The sequence below is a fragment of the Peromyscus leucopus genome, chromosome 16_21 (genome assembly GCF_004664715.2).
Source record: "Peromyscus leucopus breed LL Stock chromosome 16_21, UCI_PerLeu_2.1, whole genome shotgun sequence".
NCBI lineage: Eukaryota > Metazoa > Chordata > Mammalia > Rodentia > Cricetidae > Peromyscus > Peromyscus leucopus.
This window is the reverse complement of record NC_051084.1, coordinates 75,446,570-75,466,401: the sequence shown is the minus strand read 5'-3', so window position 1 is coordinate 75,466,401 and position 19,832 is coordinate 75,446,570.

Here is a 19,832-nt window from a genome sequence, read left to right as displayed (position 1 = left end):
GAGCCAACATACAGAAGCTGAAGTATGCCACATGCTGGCTGCTGCTGCTGCAAGAGTCACCGTCAAGGTTAACAAGTGTCTGCTTAAGAGAATAGTACAGACAGGAAGAGCAATGATCCTGCTGACTCTGTCGGTGATAAGCAGAGAGATGCTACAATGTGTACAAAGGCATTCATTCGTGTCACTACGGGCTGCCAGGCATGCATGGACATGAAGCCCTGTCTCAGATAGGGGAGTTGAAGGAGACAAGGGGGGAGCCTCCCCTGCCTGGATTTTCCTTAGGCTATACAGACTTGACTCTGGCCATACAAGTGTTCCTGCTTAGAAGAAAAAAGGGAAAAGGCAGCCACAACTATTTTAATTGAGCAGGAAGTTAGACAACTACACAAGGAGGAACAATTAAAAGCAGGATCACTCAAGGTGGAAATCATAGTATGTGCAGAAGAAATTGTATCTTTACTGGAGAAGACAAGGAAGACTCAAGAAGAGATGTAGAAGAGAAGAGGGGGGCAACACTTAAAGAGGATCATTCATGACAGGCATTTATTGCCAGGGTTTTAGGTGATTCTCATGGTGACTTGCTGTGTAGATCAGGCCATAAAGAGTCTGAGAATTTAAGTGACTTTCCCATATCACAGGTTAAAGCAATTGTGATGTGAAGCCAGGAGGATCCACAGCATCCATTGGTTTGCCTTTATCAAACAACATGTATAAATTGCTTATTCTTCATAAAAGAAATTTGTCCCGATTTTCAAAAATATTCTGACCTTGTGATTAACAGAATACTATTTACAAATACCTCTCCCTATCTCGTGAATATCACAAAGGAAAATTAATTAACTATATACATGGGCACCTAGGAACTACCCAGGATGAGGCAGATTATGTGCTAGGCAAAAAAAAAAAAAAAAAAAAAAAAAAAAAAAAAAAAAAAAAAAAAAAAAAAAAAAGACTCAAGTTGGAAATTTTTGGATTCACTTCTTACCTCTGTGACTTTGAATAAAACAAGTACATACTCAGAGATACTTTTACTCATCAAGTTGATGGGATTAACATTCATAATGATATTCAAAATAAGGCAATCAGCACCTGTTCCACATTGTCTGCAGATGCCATTACTGTTTATTATAGCTGAGAATTCAAAGCAATTAGAAAATATATGTATTCCAGGATCATAAGTCTAAAAAGTTGTAACATGTGGGAGACAAAGGAGGCTGTCAACATTGGGGAAAATCAGGAGGCAGAGCTGAGTAGAATGGCTAAAGAAGACTAGAAGTCGGACTACTAGGAGTCCATGACTGATTTCTCCCATCAATGGGAGAATGTAAGACATAGTATGATAAATCATTTAATAAGGCACACGGGGATTTGATAGCTGCAATAGTTAATCTTGTCCTCTTGATGGGATTTAGCATTATCCAGAACTTATACCTCCAGGTATATCTGTGAAGGAGTTTCTGAAGAGATTTAACTAGAGTGGGAAGACCCACCATGAATATAAACATCACTATCTCATGTGCTGTTGTCCTGGGCTGAAGGAAAATAGGAGGAATCTAGATGGTCACTCATCTCTCTCTGCTTTCTGAAGGCAAGTGAAGCATGACCAGCCACCTATCTATCCTTCAGTATGTGTTTCTTGCCATGATATTATCCCCTTAAACCACAATCCAAAATAAGTCCTTCTTTACGTTGCTTTGTCACAGCACAGGAAAAATAACTCTTCCTGGCTTTGTCTCCTGCACTGATCCTGTCATTGATTGATACATATTACACAATATAAAAGTATCAGCACCACATCCTTTTCACTGACTGATTTACCTAAGACCTTGTAAAGTTTGGTCTGTTGACCATTTCCTCGGGTCACTACATTTTATTCTGCAATTTCAGATATTCTCTGACAGTTGGAAATATATCTCGGAAATTGACAATAATCGGCAATAGTCCCCAGACCCACTTTATGTTACCCTTGTTTCCACTGATTCATTCCTGAGACACATAGACTTGAAGGTTTTTAAATTTTTCCTTGTAATATCTTCACAGATGTCAATATACTTACTAATAATTCTGCTTAGGAATTACCTATGATTCCAAGGAGAGAATCTACAAATTTATTCAGTAATAGTCCTTCCTAATTATTTTTCTCTACTTTTTAAGTTATACATCTAGATGACAATTTTAGTGATTAATTCCACTTATAAATTCAAATATCAGGTTTATGCTGTTCTTATTCTGCTATACTGAGTACTGGATCTTAACTACTCAGCCTATATATAGGATATGAATAATGAAACCCTTACCTCTGTGTCTCCAACTCTCAGTTCTATCACAAACTTTTATATCATCAAAATTAATACTATTTATATACTAAACAGCATTTATGAAATAGCATTCTATGAGCTTTGACAGTAGGTTAGGCACTAAAACTAAATAACAGTAAATTTACAGTAGCTAGTATTCTGTGAGGAGCTAAGATAAGCAGCAGTCAAGCTTTATCCTTCCCATGGGTCAAAGCCATTCAAAAGTGAGGTTTCTGTCTTAGTTGGGTTTCTATTGATGTGAAGAGATACCATGAGCATGGCAATTCTTATAAAAGAAAGCATTTAATTGGGGTTTGTAGCAGGAATCTTAAAGAGTCTTTATTAATAAAATCAAACCTGAGGCCAGTTATTGGGGTAAACACTGGAAGATCAGAGAGACAGAACAAGCCACAGCTAACCTCACCTGGCCAACTCCTCAGCTGGTCTTGTTTCTTCAGATTGAAAGCTTCTGTGTCCTTATCCCAATGGCTCTCAGCTGAACGCTGCTCGAAAGCCTGAAGGTTAACCAGCTAAAAGCTTAAGCAGCCAAATGCTTCTAGTTCCTGGTCTTCATGCCTTATATATCTTTCCTTTCTGCCATCACGCCCTGGGATTAAAGGCTCGCTTTCTGGGATTAAAGGCATGAGTCATCATGCCTGGCTGTTTCCATTGTGGCCTTGAACTCACAGAGATCCAGAGGGATTTCTGTCTCTGGAATGCTAAGATTAAAGGTGTGAGTGCCACCATTTTCTAGCCTCTGTATCTAGTGGCTGTCTGTTCTCTGACCCCAGATAAATTTATTAGGGTACACAATATTTTGGGGAACACAATACCACCACAGGGGCTGGCTTAGTTTCATTAATCATTATCATCATGGCAAAACATGGCAGCATACAGGTAGACATGATGCTGGAGAAAGACTGAGAGTTCTACATCTTGATCCACAGGCAACAGGAAGTAAACTGTGTCCTACATTGGTCATAGCTTGAACATATGAGATCTCAAACACACCCCCACAGTGACACACTTCCTCTAACAAGGCCTTACCAACTCAAACAAGGCCAAGCATTCAAGCACCTGAGTCAATGAGGGCCATACCTATCAAACCATAACGGTATCCCAGACTAGGAATCAAGAGTTACTCTCTGTAGAGACTTGGAATTAGCATAGTATGACAATTCTTTGTGGTCTACTTGGGTCATGTCATTCTTAGAATAGTTTTTGCTTTATTTGTTCTTTTGAAATTGGAAATTGGCACACTTCAGGTGGTTCATAACTGTCATTTGCCACCTTTCTCTCTCTGATTCTTTGCTAAGGGAAGCTATCCTGGGGCTTCTAAGTGGACAGGCTAGCAGACTGATTAGACAAACAGAGGGAACAAGTGTTCTGAAGCCCTCTAAAGCTAGATCAGTAAAGATTCTATTCTGGGATACCCATCTCTCACCAGCATCCTTAATTTTTCTGATAAAGTTTATCCAATTGATATATAGAGGCTGAAAGCAAGCCCTCTAGGTTTCATCCAAAGATAAATTCTGAATTGCCAATGTCTTTGTTCTGAAATAGAAAAATCGATGAGATGTCTACCAAGAGAAAGTGCTTGTTAGATGCAGTTTGAACCAATTCTTTATTTTCTATCCATTTTATTCTCATCTCTGATAATGTCAGATCCCAGGTATAGAATCTTCCAGTCAGATTTTTGGACAAATGATATTTAACTTTCACTTCTATCCTCTCTGGTGATAGCACCTGGAAGCTAGAAGTTTTCCTGTGTCCCGGCCTGGCCTACAGTCAGGACAAATCTCTCTCACCTGCTGGTCCTGCAGCCTCTTGGTCCCAAATAAATGCACACAGGCTTATATTATTTTTAAACTATGGCCATGGCAGGCTTCTCGCTAGCTCTTTTATCTTAAATTAGCCCATAACTATTAATCTATGTATCACCACATGTTCCATGGCTTTATCTGCATCCCATTACCTCCTTGGGTGGCTCATTGGTGTCTCCTCTGCATCTCCTTTCTCTTTCTGTCTATGTGTTTGGATTTCCTACCTGCCTCTAAGCTGCCTTGCCAGAGAACAAATGGCTTTATTTATCAACAAATCAGAGCAACATATATTCACAGCATACAGAAAGACATTCCCCCATCAAGACATCCCCCTACCTTTAACAATCATTCATCAGTATGTCTAAATATATATTCAGAATTCAAAATCATTTAAACACAGGCACTTGTTGGTCGCCTCCGTCCCTTCTGTAACCTCTGCTATTCTAAGTCTACTCCTCTTGGGGATTGATATAGAGCTTGTAACAGATTTGGGAAGGAAAAAGGAAAGAGGCATGTGAGAAAAGAGAGGAGGCAAATGCAGCATTTGATTTTTTTATTGGAAGACAATTAATTTAATTCTATAAACAGATGACATTCACAAATGTGCAAGAATCGCTAGAATACTGTATGTATCCATGTTTTCATTCTATTTAATTTGCTGCTACTATCAATCTAAAACAATCTTAAAATTAAAAAAGTTAAACAGTATCTAAATGTAGACTCACATTCTCCAAATATATGGATATTTGAATTTAAATTTAATAAAATCATCTCAAGTTAGAGAGTCATTCCCCAGTCATCTGAATCATTTTTAAGTGTAGGAGATCACCTGTGGATACCGTCTACTGTGTTACACAGTAAAGTCAAGGGCAAAAGTTCTAGTGGACAGAGATTTTTCCCCAGAAATCTCAGAATGGATGTGTCAGTAAAGAATTAATTCACTGAAAAGCAACTGATGCAGCATGGAAATGTTCTCCCTCTCTCCTCTTTGCTTTTCTTTTGTAATTCTGGATTTAAATGTTCCTGAGTGAGTTTTCAGAAGGAAGTCAGCTATCCACAGCCCTTTGCTGATCATATGTACTGACTGTGACTACTTGACATGAAGATGAGAGAGCTGTGATAGTCTTCAGGGCCTCCTGGGAGTCAGAAAGCAGGTTCTCAGGGTGTTCACACTGAACATACTGGCTCACGAATGTTGAGAGTCTTAAATTATCCCAGAGAACTGTCTAACACAACAACCCTAGAGAAGAATTTGGCAAGGACTCTGTCCTGTGTTCATTCAGAGTCTAAGGCCATCAGTGAAGTAGTGCTAATGACAGCCTGTGTCATCATCCAAGAACCTCTCTATGAATATCCAACTGCAAACTTCTAAACCTAGAGAAGATAAAGAAGACTTCTGACCTGCCCCCAGTCCTGGGGCTGTTCTACTTTGCTATACATAGTTTTTTTTGTGGTGGATTGAGTAATGTCAAAATGGGAATCAGTGTGTAGACAGGTATTTGTATTGATTCAGAGACAATGGAATATGAGATCTGGCTTGCAACTGGGAGTTTACCCTGCCTGCCTCTGATTATGTGCCTGAAAATGAAGGACCAATGTGCTGTAAAAACAAGATACAAGTAGACTACATGCTATTGCTCAGTTAGCTTTTCTGAGGGTTTTGAAAGATATACTCCGGAATTTTAAAACTAAAGAAATTGCATGTGTCTCAAAACCATGTCCCATAGGAAAGAGTCAGGGGATTTGCATATTGGACTTGTGAAAAAAAAAAAAGATGTTTCACTGTCCTCTCCTTTTCTCTTTATGACCTAATACATTATCTAAAAATCCACATGCTCAGATGTTAGAAGTCTAGTCTCTTGAATAATGGAACTCTTTGTCCCTTAAACAATAAACACTAAACAAAATGACATTCTACTTAATGTACTAGTATGGATTTTTAATGTAAAAAGTTATAGCTATAATTTAGATCATGAATGTCCTCCAAAGAGGACATTCCTGTGTTAGAGGCTCCATCTCTAGCCTATGGTGCCACTGAGAAATGATAGAACTGTGTGTGTGTGCGCGTGCATGTGTGTGTGTGTGTGTGTGTGTGTGTGTGTGTGTGTGCATGTGTGTGTGGAGGGGAGAGGAAGACATATGTTCCCCTGCTTGAGTACATATACAAAAATGTGTCCCACTTTATCACCCTCTACACTATTTCTTTGAGACAGAGTCTCTCACTGAATCTGTTGCTGGACTGGCAGATTTCAACAACAATTTCCAGATATCTTCCTGTCTTCAACATCTACAACACTGAGTTACAGACATCCATACAGCCACAAACAGCTTTTTAATAGAGTGCTGATGATGCAAACTCAGGACTTCATGCTTGAGTAACAAGGATTATTACATAATGAAGCCATCCCCTGTGCACCAGAAAAGTTTTGGAATTTTTAAAATGTAGTGTTAGTGGCAGGACATTAGACCACTTGGGACATGCCCTTAAAAAAGACAGTAAGACCTAAGCCCCTCTATATTTCTCCTGATTGCTTCTGAGTCTTCATAAATATGAACAGCCTACTCCATCATATATGACAAATACAACATCCTATATAACTACAAGCCCAAAACAGTAGAAAAAGCAACAGTAGACTGAGACATAGTAAGTGCTTTCTTCTTATAAGTTGATTATCTCAAGTATTTCATCACAGTAACAGAAAACTAATATATGCTGACATGTTACTTTACTATTTTTCTTTTCCCCCCTCTAAAATGAATTACAATTTGGTTTCAATTTGTTAGAAGGGAAAAAGTGATAAGCCATGATATATTTTTACATAAATTGGTTATCCATTCATAGGATTTGATCATATTTTTCAGTGAAACAAACTGATAACATTGAAAATCTGTATTCAAGTCTACTAGGAATCTTACACAGATCAAATTTGTCAGAAGATGTTTCAATTACCATTTTTCAAGTGTCTAGGACAGACACACAAAGGCATGCCATGTAAATTAGCAGTGCCAGTATCATATATATCTAAGGTACTGAAAGGTTGAAGAAAACAGAAAGATATATCCTCTAGTGCAAACAGAATGAATCAAGTGAAGGTCTTGTTCAGAACTGGACATTTTAAAGAATGATGTCTTTATCTATAGTGTGCTACTATAACAGAATATCTCAAGCTAAGTAATTCATAAATAAAATAGGGTTATTTTCTAAAGTTCTGAAAGCTTGAAAGTTATAGAACATGGAGTTAGCATTTATGGAAGAGTCTTCCTGTGGCACAACAGGGTAGATAGGTAAATTAACACACAGAAAACAGAGTCAAGTTGGAATAAACATGGTTCCATAATAAGTCCATTCCTGAGATAATGGTATTAAAACTTTCTTAATCACCTCTTAAAGACATCATGACTTATGGCAACTGAATGTCTGTATGTCTATACTGACAACTCAATTAGAAGGAGAGGGTCAAAGGTAGCATTCAAACTAGACCAGAGGACAAAACCAAGAAGATGAAGCACATTCTTGAATCCTTAGCTGGGTCATTTCTGCTCCCCTGCCCTTATTTCTCTAAAGAATGAGGATGGCATTATTGAAAGCCTCGAGTTCATTGACCTTTCTGCCCCATCCTTCTTCAGGACACATGAGGGATAGTAATAGGGTCATATAATCACTGGGGAGGAGTCAGAAAACAGAAGAATAAGTGGAGAGAGATGACACAGCTCTATCTGCCATGTCACTAATATTTCTCCCTACAAAACTACCACCATTTTAACCCATAAAATTAAACAGATTTCGTTTTCAGACAGTTGGATTTCTACAGGTAACTGGAAGGGACACATCCTACCTGATGCATAAGGGACCAGGAAGTCCATAGTGAAAATCTGAATTAAATTTTACTCATGGGTTGGCAAAGAACAATCATTTAGGGCTATGAATGTGGGCACTAGAAATGGAACTGGTACAGGTGTGGAGAAAGTTGGGGAGGACTCAGTGCGAGAGAACAGTAGAAAACATGTGAACAAGAGCTGATAGTGTGTTGAATTAATCATGGGGTGGGAGCATCATAGAGCTGTCCTTCATATTCCATGTTACTTATGGCAACTGACCTTACTCATGAACACTCCATCCAGGCTTTGCAATGACTTTTCTAAATGTTTGTTGAATGATCTTCTTCCCTCCTCTTAATCCACCCCAAACTTCATTGTATCTGTGTTGTGGAGTATTTTTACACTGTGTAAGGATATATTGCTGTGATCAGTTAATAAAGAGCCGAGGGTCCAATAGCTAGGCAGGTAGTAGAGGCAGGACTTCTGGATAGAGAGATAGGAAGTAGGAGATGAATTGATGCACTTGGAAGATTCCAGAAAGCATGGAAGAATCAGGATAGATGGTACATAACAAAATGTAAGTTAACAGAAATGGGTTAAGTTAAGCTAGCTGGCAGGACAAAAAAAAAAAAAAAAAAAAAAAAAAAAAAAAAAACCTCATTACAAATGGTGTCCAATGTCTGGAAAATAAGTCCACACAGGGTCTGGAAAATCTAAAGAAAAAAATCCAAACATGGAGTCAAATGCAGCTGAACAGTGAGGCATGCCTGGTATGGTTAGATTTACATGTGGCTCCTGCTGCTACCTGTGGACCCTAGGGAGGTGGAGCCAGCTGCCAGTGCACCATATGCTAAGTGGAGCTGGGCAGCAGTAATCGAGCAGTTTCAGATTTGGCTCATATGGTCAGAGAAAGTTGCAGACTCACAGAAACCCAAGTCCAGGCAGAAAGAACCTTTAAAAAGGTACAATATGCTTAAAAAGGTGCTTAGGTGCTAAATAAAGAAAAGAAAATGGGTATAGACAGTCAGAGAAAAACAGTTCAAAATTAATAAAGTCTTTGAAGATAAATATAAAAAAATAAAAATAAAAACCATGTAAGGATGTGAAATATTATAGTATAAGTAACAGAGGGAGTTTGGACTTAATATGATGATTTATTAATTTTGAATTTTTAAAATACTAATGAACAAAAAAATATCTGCTGAGAGACATTAGATTATGGAAACTGCTAAATTAAACCAACCTATATATTTTAAGAATGTCCTAACTTCAGAATGGAAGTCAGAAAATGTGTTGCTTTGGGAGAGATGTTATGCTTTTATTTCCTTAGTAAATGAAAAGCTATTAATTCCTTCAAAATTGATAAAGATCAGATTTGACTGGGAGAGACCTCCTGAGGATCTTGGCTATATACACAAGGGAGAAAGCTCAGAAATATTTCAGGACAGGTGACATATATGCTGATCCCTCAGCATAGGAACAGCTCAGAGACTGGATAGCACATAATAAATCTTGTTGGCTACAGAGTCCTCATGACAGTTTGATTATACAGTCCAAATGGACTTATAAAAATGACAGGTACCTTTTTACATGCTCAAACATAAAACAAAAAATTATCTTTAGCTGACTTGTGCACATCACATATTCATACTTGTGTTAACACAAACACGTTACCTTTAGAAGTTTGTGTGTTTTTAGAAAAAAAAAGGACAGGACACCAAAGAAAACAAGTAGCCCAGGTGATCCAGCCTCTCAAAATGCCTCTGTTACAGTTTCCTCAGAATTCTGCCTCCAGAATAACTTCAAAGTTGCTAGCTGAGATGGTCCAGCCTCACAGACTATGCAATCAAGACTTCAGATAAGCTCTGTACTTTCCCGTCACACAGAGACTAAACAAAAATTAACACAGTTAGCTCTCCCAGGACTTGACCATTATCCCAATTTTCTTAGGTCCCCTAAAAATGCAGTTGCCCCCAGAAAACAGGAAGCAGTTTAGAAAACAAAACATCCACACTCCTAGAGGTGGGGTGGAGGGTTTTGGTAATTTGGTGAGCTATGGATATTTGTCATCATTTAGCGGGTTGCTTATAAGTTGTTATTACTCACGGTCAGGGAAAAAAAAATTAAGCAAAGGAGTTGGATTCAAGGGTCTCTTTCTGAAAATAAAAAAGGGAGATATAGAAAGAATAGGATAGAAGGGTAGATTATTAAATCGACTTTTAGACTAAAAAGCAATTACTAATCTCAGATATTTTAAATTGGTAAGGATTTTTTTTACATTGATACAAACTTAAGGTTGTTCTTGCTATACTGTATATATGTTTCTAATCATATTTAAGGTATTGTACCTATGCAGCTCATTTAGAAATATAATGTACCCGGGGGTGATGGTGGTGCACGCCTTTAATCCCAACACTTGGGAGGCAGAGCCAGGCAGATCTCTATGAGTTCGAGGCCAGCCTGGGCTACAGAGTGAGATCCCGGAAAGGCACAAAGCTACACAGAGAAACCCTTTCTCGAAAAAAAACTAACTAACTAACTAACTAAATAAATAAATAAATAAAATAAGAAATATAATGTAAAGTTTTAGTCTTTGAAAACTATTTAGGATAATAAAGAAATGCAGGTGAGTAGTATTTAGTCATCTATAACAATCAAACTTATAGTCATGTGAGGTATATTTTCAAGGTAAAACAGAGACATATTTTAAATTAATAGGTGGTTGTCAAATGCTTCAGAGACCTACAGAATATGAACTTAAATTATTTTAATAACAAGGCTTTTTATGACAGTAAGACACATTTGCTCCTGGCAGTACCAATTTACTTCAAAAAAAGCATGATGGACTTCAACAAACCTCCCTATGGAGTTTCCTTTCACTTGTGGTAAAGTTAGCCATTGGGCAAAGAAACTGCCCTTGCCTCAATGGCTGACAATATGCTGTCCAAAGTGGACAAGCAGGACATAAAAGAAGGCAACTGCCAAACTTTTCCAAGACAAGGTAGGATAGTGCTTCAAAATTCCTGCTTCACAGAAAAGTCTGTCAGATATACTAGGCCTCCAGGCTAAAGATGGATGACCCAATGTTGCAGAGGAACCTTGGAGTGACTATACAGGCAGACAGATATCTCTTTATTTGTTAATTTTGGAAGATACTTGCTTTGCACTTCCTGTTTACTAATATTATGTCCTTCTCAGGCCACTTATGGAGTTGAAGATGAGACAATTATAGTTGCAATTTTCCTTGTTACCAAATTCAGAAAAGAAACTCACAAAAGAGGTGTAAAGTTTATAAGGTTGAAAAACATCAAAGCTTAAGATGTTTATCTAAGAAGATGCTTTAAGGTAAAAAGATATTTTTATTATAATACAAATTTTGAAAGAAAATGGTTTGGGGATAAAACTTTGGACTCAATAAAATAGGATAGATAATATAGTACTTTCTCCAAGTTTTCCAAATACAAATAGACTAGACATTGTAAATGTAATTCTTATTTAATAATTGTTTTTATTGTATACAGTTTTACTGTGTTAGAGTTGAAACCTTCCTTTTTATTTAGACAAAAAGGGAGAAATGTTGTGGGATACTTGTACACTCTATGAAGATATATTGTTAATAAAGAGATGAATGGCCAATAGCTAGGCAGGTGGTATAGGCGGGACTTCCAGACAGAGAGAAAGAAAGTAGGAGATGAATCAAGAAACATGGGAAATGCCAGTAAACATGGATGAAGCAGGATGGGTGGTGTGTGACCCAATGTAAATTAATAGAAATGGGTTAAGTTATAAGAGCTAGTTAAAAAGCAAGCCTAAGCTAAGGCTGAGCTTTCACAATTAATAAGTAGTGTCCATGTCATTATTTAGGAGCTGACTGGCAGGACAGTAAAAGACTTATTACAAATCTGTCTTCTGCACTGAGAAATATGAACTCATCATTTACTGTTCAGTCCCCTTTAACTTCTTCTACAAAATGAGTATGTGTCTATGTGTTATCCAAACTTTTCAGGCTAACAGGAAGAGCTGTCTCTGTCTACTCTTTGCCAACATACACAGGAGATGCATTCTTTGGTACTTCTCAAAAGATAGTTCCTCCCCTATCTAGAAGTTTATGTTTTTATTTTATCTTTCTAGTAGCAATGCCTGAATACCATCTTAGCACATCTGAACTCTGTCATTTAAAACAATTATCTTACATACTTCTCCAGTGTTCTTAACCTTTATTTTGCTCTAGATCTTCTGAAGTCTAATGTAGCCTGGAGGACCTCCTCTTGAAATAATGCTTTATCAGTAAATAAAACACACTTAGTATTGGCAAAAAATATAACTATATTGACACATTTACAAAAATACGATTAATATAAACCAATATATGCTTCTTAACAAGCTCATTAATTAAAAGATTACATGTCTAGCAACTACCACAATTTGAGGATCATAATGAATATTAATAACATCTTCTATTATTAACTGAAGTACGCTGCAGAAATGTCTGTAATTTGTTGTTGGCCAGTTAAAGATTGGTGTAATCATACAACTTGTTACATGCTTTACCTGGCTAAAAGAAATGCTTACCTACAACTTGAAATCAGTGAAAATGAAGACAATTTCACATCCATTGTTGAGAATTCTCCACAGATATCTCCAAGAGAATGTGGTCCTTTCCTTTTCTTCACTTTCCCATCATTTGTTTTCATTCTGGAATATTTTTCTCCTTTGTTTTTATCTAGTCCCCATCCTTTGTGATCATGTCTTGGGTAAGGACACAAAGTGTATCCCAAGGTCTCTTACCAGTTCACATCTCTCCTGACCTTCTGTAGACTATTCTCACACATGCTGAGCACTCTCTCAGCACCCACTCTCTTCCTCAACTGACTGTGTTCTCTCACCGTATTCATACTTACCTAGAATAGCTTAGTTGACACATGAAGTGCTGGCAAAATAATAGTGTACACCCAAATCTCCCACTCTTTAGAAATAAAAGGTTCAAAGGAACCTAAAAGGAGGAAAGAAATAAACATTTACAGAGTACTTAAGTGAGGTAGGATAATACAAAGTGTTTAACAGATCATATTTTATTTATCTCTTCCAACAATCCAACAAGGTTATTTTCTCTCTGAAGAATATGCTTAGGTAAAGTGAGCTGCAGAATGTTAAAGTAGATTGCTCCAAACCATCCAGCTGAGGCTGGTAGAACCAGCATAAACCCAAGGATTTCCTCTGTAGAACAGTTATCCCTATGTCTGAAGCACATACACTTTGGCCAAGTGGAGCACACTCAGAGAAGGAGAGAAAGAGAGGTTAGGACAGGGTACAGTTCTCACTGGTCTTTCCTCATGTTGTCAACCTTATATTCAACTTTCTCAATCTCTCAAAAGAGTTTTGTTTTTCCTTTCCTGGAGACAGACCAGTCAAACAAGTTCAGGGACCATTGAAAATTTGAGTATAATTTGCTTTCAGTCGCTTTGGCTTTGTTTGTGGTTCTAAAGATTAAAACCCGGGACTCACAAATGCTAGGTAAGTGCTCTACCACAGAATTACACCCTTACTTGGGGTGGGGGGGGATATAAATATTTGTTAGTGCAGATAGGCAAGGTGTAAACAGTAGCCTATTCCACCCAGATCACCTTTTTATAGAAGGATTTTTCTGCCAGACTGTGACTAAACTTCCCCTGCTCAGTTTGGTGTGGGGCACAACAGGTATTCCTTCTCTTATTTTGGCATGAGTGACACAGTAGCTAAACTGTGATTAAAGCAGCATTGGCCAGTAGCCTTGTTACCCTTCTTCAGGGTAGGCTGATCAGGCCGCTTAGCAATGAGCATGATTCATGTCACTCATGGCACTGTCCTTGGTCTCCGTGCACCTGCTTTTCTGGAGGAAAGAAGATGGGTCTTAGCTAGAGCTCAGACTATGGAGTCAGCACCTGCTTTGAGGCTGATTTCTACTACCTGGCTCTGGTTTGTTAGGCACTCACACTGTAGTTTGCTTCCTTGACTGATGAGCCACTAAAATGCTTCCCCCTCATAAACTCATTTGGGGAATTAAACAGAGCAGAAAACTTGAAATGTTCATAGCTCTTGGCATGAAGAACCTCTGCACAATCAGTTTTTCTTTTTCTTCTACACCACTGATAGTCTCACCAAATAGCTGCTTGTCAAAATTTTCATAGAGAGATAATCTAAGGATATATAATATATCTTATTTTAATTTAAATATTAGTCTATTTCAGAATTGAAAATAATTGACTACTGATGTAATACAGATAAAATATTTTTATTAATGTATTAACTTTCCAAATATACTAACCCCAATCAAGATTTTTATCTCTTTTAGAATATTATAGAAGTTCTCTTTCTTTCTTTTTCAACTTCTCAGCACCATGCACAGTTGGGCACTTAGAAAATGCTTTTGATGATGATTATAGGCTTGACATTCCAAGTTTGGATAGTTTGAGTCACTGGAAGTTTAAGTAGCTTGTTTGAAACTTCCTCAGGCCTCCTTTCCACCTATAGCCAAGATTCTGTGTGTATTCATCCAGCACTCGTTTCACTTTTTAGTCACTCATAGATAACTGATAAACTATGGCATTTCTTTTATTTACAAAAGACCTATCTTCCTGGCTAAATTAAAGTTCTGGTGATCTAATTTATTCTCTTAACCCAACAGAACAAACAACTGATTTCTTTTCCATTTTCAGGCATGAGAACCTTGTCACATTGCATTCTTACACTGAATTGTTATATTTCAGCTCTTGTTTGCGGCTGCTTTATATGCACAAGTCAAGTGTAACCTGAAGGATATTAAAGTGGATTTGGAGGTAAATGGCCCATATCTAGGAAATGTGTCTTATTGCCTCTTAACTCCTCTTTTGTTTAGTGTGCTTATTGATATTTTCCTAGAATCATGCTGGAACTGCAAGATGACACATTTCTGCTGACAGCCTTGAACTTTCAGACAGAATCTGATCAAATAAGGTGAGAGGGAGTCTTTAATTAATGCTCTAACAATGGGATGAAAACAAAGAACAGGAAGGGTGTAAGGTGGATCTGGCTGTCCAAACAAAATGAAATAAGAACCCTGAAGTGCTCTGCCCCCAAAAGCAACCCCACCTTGTCCTTATGCATACATGTCCATGCTCATACAGAAATAGGGGCTGAACCCAGACCTGGAGATCACGGAAAAATATGACATTTGGAAAGAAGCAGTGGAACAACTTTCTGCAGAGATTCTCTGCCTGGAGCACCCTAGTGCCTCAACACTATCTTGGGCATTAGAGATGTTTGCAAATCCTCAGTGATCTTACAATCACTTTAAAAGGCTTGAAAGCATCCCAGATAATTATGGCCTTGTGAAAAACAATCAAGCTGAAAAAGTTATTGCTAAGTGAATCCCTGAAGTCAGGGCTAGCCATGGTAGCTGTCCTTTAGAGTTATGGGAGAAATTCACTTATGTTACACTGTAGGGAAACATCTTTGAGAAAATAGCTAAAGGCCACAGCCCAGGCTAGGTTTTTCTTTCTTTAGGGGGTGATAGATTTCAGAGTATTGCTGTGAACACAGCCTGTTAAGTCCAATACTTTCCTACAGAAAAGTCCTACTACCTGAGTTCAAAGATGACTGGGGAGTTAGCACATTTCTACCTGCCCATTGCTCTCGGCCAAAGTTGCTTGCCACTCTGCCTTTTCTGGATATGCAAATGAGTCTAAACTTCGTGATTTTAATCAATGGTCATTGAGCACTCTCTACCAGACATTTCTCCTGTTGCTAGAAACACAAAGGCAGCTACAAAAAAACAAAATCCATATATCTTGATAGAAGAAAATTTGGTATTTGGATCTCTCAAAGCCTCATTACTGAATTAAAGGTTTACAAAATACATACCCATGTCTGCATAAAGGATCCCCCACTTTCATGAGGCCTGACTTCTCTACCCACATAGAAAGGCTGATTAATCTGACCCAAGAGTGAATTGCTGCAGTACAGGGACTTTGGCCCCTTTTGATTTTGCTTTGTTAAATACAGAGTCCTGCCCGCTATGCCTGCTTAAACCCACCTTAAGCAGCTCAGGCAGCCAGGTGATATCTAATCATCCTAAGTGACATTCTACTGTCATGCAGTAAGAGCACAATTGTCTGACTTGATATACATACTTGCAACTTGAATCAGTGTTCTTAAATACACTGGCCAAGAAAGCTAAGCAAGTGGCCATGCTGAGACAAGACCATAAATCTTGTCTTTTTTTTTCTACTGCTGAGCAAATCAAGAAAATAGAAACAGAAGAAATAAGAATATATTTTCTCCTGTGTATATAAAAAGTATTGAAATTAAATGTGACTTATCAATTCTTGAAGAAATCAGCATATTGTCCTTTGTAGTAATATCTATACATGGCTAAAAATTTGAAATATTCACTGAATAATAACATAGCCAGACACCCAATAAATGGAACTACAGGAATAAACTAGATGGATATGATGCCTGCCTTCAGAATTCTGGTCTAGTGTTATTATTCATTCTCCATGACCTTTTCAGAACAGTTTGTTAACCACTGTGATCCCTCAGCACTAAAGCCTAATATTTCAACTCCTGAACTTCATTAATGACAAAACAAAGTAATTCTGTTTATCTCTTCAAACTCTTCATAATCATGTGTGAAATAGTATCAACTTATGGTGTATGATAATGGAGGTTCAACAAAAAAGGATGTAAGATAGGCGTTAGCTCATACTGTCAGAAGACCAGCTAAGCAAGCCCTGAGACCCTTGTACAGGATTCAGGAAAGTAACAAGCAAGTAGGACACCATGGCATGTGCTAAAACTTGACTTCTACTGATAGTTGAGTGAAGATGGAAGAAACAGGGGAAAGAAGAGAAACTGTAGTCCTAGTTGATATTGGAAACCTTTGAACACAACCTTTCATTACAGGAGCATAGTCTATCTTTGGATTAGTTGATTGATTGGGGAATGTAAATATCTTCAAATGCCTTTGTAGCAACAGCACTTAGACGTGTCTTCCCTGAATAACTAAGAGACTATATGTGTGTTATTAAATAATTACCACTTCTCTCCACCCTAAAACTCTGATGAGAACATCCCTGCTAGCCTGTTATGGCTACAAAATACTACTGTCCTTCCCCAGCTAGGGAATATCAGAAAGGGAAACCTAGATGACATGGGGCCCATGGAATCCTAGTCAGAGTGACACATCAGAAATTCATCCCATGGGTATATCATAAAGATGAAAACAGCCTGAAGAAGTTATTTATACTAGCAAATGGTACAATGGGCTCAGAAGAGAAAAGATGGATGTCCTTAGGTAGAAGCTTTTGTCCTATCACTCCTGTACAGTCTGAGTATTTTCCAAGCTTAATAAGAACACAAGTGCCCAAGTTAAAGAGAACAAATGAGTCAGACTTGTGACTCTGGGTAAAATTAAGCTAGGTCATTAACCACTTCCAAGGTTCCCAAGCAAGTAGGATAGGCAGAGAGATCCCCAGCTGTCTGCTTTGCAGAAGATTACTAGATATACAAAGCCTGGGATGACCATATATAGAGGCCCCAAACTCCACAGTTCTTCCACAGTCATCTATCCCTTCTGAGACTCCAATGTAAATCTGTTTGAAGTGTTATCTCACACTCAATCTTCTTTTTTACTTTTAAATTTTTATTTATTCATTTCTCATACAATATATCCCAGCTGCAGCTTTCTCTCCCTCCACTCCTCTCAATTCCCCACCACCTCCCCTCTTGTAGGTTTTACTCCCTACCCTTCCTCCCAGAAAAGAGCAGACATCTCAGAAACATCAACAGAACACAGCACAAGATACAATAAGACCAGGAATAAACCCTCACATCAAGGCTGGGCAAGGCAACTAAGTAGGAGAAAAAAGGTCCTAAGAGTAATCAAAAGAGTCAGAGACATCCCCCTTTCCACTGTCATAAGTACCCCCACAAAAATACCCCATCTTCTTTATCAACAGGAATTCACGTACTAATGCCCCTACTCCCTTTCAGTTGGATGTATCTAGGTTACCAACTGGAAATTCATGAAATATTATTTTAATGAACTAAAACCAAATTATGCTTGAGTATAAATCAGGGTGATCTTTGGGTGGTTAAGAGTGAGCAATGCACAATGTTTTTATGGCCACCAACTTTAGTGAGATGTAAATAAAATATTATCCACACAAAAGGTACACAGAATGTCAACAAACTGTCAAACCATAATCCTCTTACCTTCACTGAGGTAGGAAGCAGAGACAGGTTTACCTTGTCTAGGCCCTGCCTCATTCCTAGACATCATTCCAGACTTCTGACCTCAACCAAGGACTGGACTTGATCTGATATCTTCTCAGAGTTCACACAAATCTTGTACAAATAATCTGTAAAACATTCACTTTTTGAGATGTCAATCAAAGTGGTAGCCCAAAGGCATAAGCTATTCAGTGCTGTATTTATAGGCTTCCAGTCTTCCAAATTAATCTAAACACAACCAACTTTGAGATAGATGCTAAACAAATATTTATTAAGCCCCTTTTACATGTCAGAAATTCTGTTTGATGCTGACAACAGGACAAACAGGGCTCCTGCTCTCACAAGGCTCAACTGCGCTGAGACTCCAGAGACACAGAACTGGGTTGCAAGTATTCAAAAACTCAAGCTTTGGTGACAAGCAGCAGCATGATGCATTAAAGATGACAAGGGTTAGTTATAATTTAGAAATACTGAAGAGTCTTGTTATTTATAGAGGTGCTCTCCTATACCTACCTATATTGTACATAACGCACTACAAATGTACCTTGCTCAGAAACTGAGACCAAACCCAAGTAGACTCTTCAAATTTTGGTAACAGAACACCATGTAAGCTCTACTCTCTTCACCAAATTCTGAGTGTAATACTGTATCATTGACCATGAATACCACTATCTTCATTGGACCTGTAGGATATAATCATCCATTATACTAGATACCCTTATGTAATCATCTTTTCTCCCTCTCCTGATCTCTGATAGTCACTGTTCTATTCTCCACCTCTTTAGAGTTCACTGTTTCAAATTCTTCTTGTAAATAGCCTCACGGATGATGTTTCTTTCTGTGACTGATTTACTTCATTCTGACTATCATCCTTAGGTTTCATTCAGCTGTTCCTGTGGATTTCTTGTTTTTAAAGGTTAAATAATGTTCCATTTATGTATATGCCACCTTTCCTCAGCCTTTTCATCTATTAATAGACATTTAAGTAGCTCACCCATCTTGGGTATACTTTTTATAAAAATAACATGACAAGATCCTAACAAACAAAATCTGATAAGATTCAGCCAGAAGAGATCCATATGACTTTATCTGTAAAGTTTGTGCAGAGTTATGCATGCTTTCTGATAAGTATACATGGGTTTTCATTGTTTTCACTGTATCTTTGAGGGGAGTGACAGATTTATAGAGGATTGGGAACCTCATTTGTTTCCTTATTCAAATTTATCCAATTTTAATCATTTTTTTCACAGTTTATGCCTTTTACTACTTTCTGTGTAGCTAGAGAATATTAATAGGCAAAGACAAAGACTTTATAAAAAAACAAGTTTGACTTTATTTTTAGTCTGGTATATCATCTCATTTAAGAATGGTATATATCAGGCTAGAGAGATGGCTAAGCAGTAAGAGCAATGCTGTGCAAGCATAGAGACCATTACTCACAGGGTAAGACAGGTAAGTGTTTGTTAAAGAGGAGCAAGAGGGTACCAAAGCTTACTTACAGCAAGCAGGAAGGCTTTAATCTATAGAGATAATCAAGAGTTCTCCTGTTTTATGGGGCTTCACAAAGGATTTGATAATGACATAGGCTTTGACTAAGAGAAATACAAGTGTCAATGGAGAATTTTTAGCAGAGGATTATCAC